This window comes from Bison bison, unplaced genomic scaffold, assembly GCF_000754665.1.
Source record: "Bison bison bison isolate TAMUID 2011002044 unplaced genomic scaffold, Bison_UMD1.0 scf7180017864358, whole genome shotgun sequence".
Classification (NCBI taxonomy): domain Eukaryota; kingdom Metazoa; phylum Chordata; class Mammalia; order Artiodactyla; family Bovidae; genus Bison; species Bison bison.
Window position 1 is genome coordinate 551078 of NW_011494930.1, and position 1485 is coordinate 552562.

A 1485-nucleotide genomic window follows, 5' to 3' on the forward strand; every position below is an offset into this window, starting at 1 on the left:
GGGAGGGATTGGAGGCAGGAAGAGAAGGGGACGGCAGAGGATGAGATGGCTGGATGGCATCACCGACTCGATGGACATGAGTTTGAGTGAACTCCGGGAGTTGGTGATGGACAGGGAGGCCTGGCGTGCTGCAATTCATGGGGTCGCAAAGAGTCAGCCACGACTGAGCGACTGAAATGAACTGAATAAAAAGAAAGGAACAATACATTGGATTCTAGTATTGATTTGCTGAGTGATCCTGAATTTGTAGGCAGTGGACAAAATATAAACCTCCTCAGGACTTTGCATATTTATCTATGTAATAACTAGATTACCAGAAGTAATTATAATTTTCTTCAGCCCTAAAAATCATTGAACCAATAAGAAACATCCATTTACATTTAAGGCTTGAAATGTAATAATGAAATATTATATTTTCTGAGCAAAATATATTTTATTTATTTTAGATAATAAATATAGTGTGTGAATGGCAAAAATTTTGAAAACTCTTATCAGTTGTTAATCACGTTTTTTTTTTTTTTTTCCTGTATTTTAAACATTCATGTTAATTTGATTTCTTCTTTTGACAATGTAAATTTTTCTTACTTAGGAGTCTATTTGCAGGGCAGGAATATAAAAAAAAAAAACGTAAAGAAGAGGGATGTGGACATGGGGTGGGGGAGAAAAGGGAGTGAGATGAACTGGGGGATTGTGATTGACATATATACACTGCCATGTGTAAAAAAAAGAAATAACAGGAACCTGTTTTATAGTATAAGGAGTTGAACTCAGTGCTCTGTAGTGACCGAAAGGGTAGAATTGGGGGTACTGTTGGAGACAGGACAAAGTGCTAGTGGATATGTGTAAAGATATAGCTGACTTACTTCCTTGTACAGCAGAAACTAACATGACATTGTAAAGCAACTCTACTTCAATAAACACAAATTTAAAATTTAAAAAATTAAAAATAAGAGTCTGAAATGCCTAACATGTAGATTACTAAAAATAAGTTTAGATGTTTGAAGCCCTTTCACTTCCCCAGACATGATCTGAAGTATAATTATAGAAAATATTTTGAATATTTTATGTTACTGTGCACTTAACAGCCTGGTAACTATTTATCTCAATCTGGTATTAACTTATTTTGAATCAAATGGTTAGCTTATAATGTATTCAAAGCACTATCAACTATGTTATTTGTTCATCAGTTCAGTTCAGTTCAGTCACTCAGTCATGTCCGACTGTTTGCGACCCCATGAATCGCAGCACGCCATGCCTCCCTGACCATCACCATCTCCCGGAGTTCACTCAAACTCACGTGCATCAATTCCTTCCAAAGAACACCCAGGGCTGATCTCCTTCAGAATGGACAGGTTGGATCTCCTTGCAGTCCAAGGGACTCTCAAGAGTCTTCTCCAACACCACAGTTCAATTTGTGATATAAAATATGTAAGCAATATTAGGACCCAAAGAAGCATTAATGAACCGATATTTATTCACAAAAGA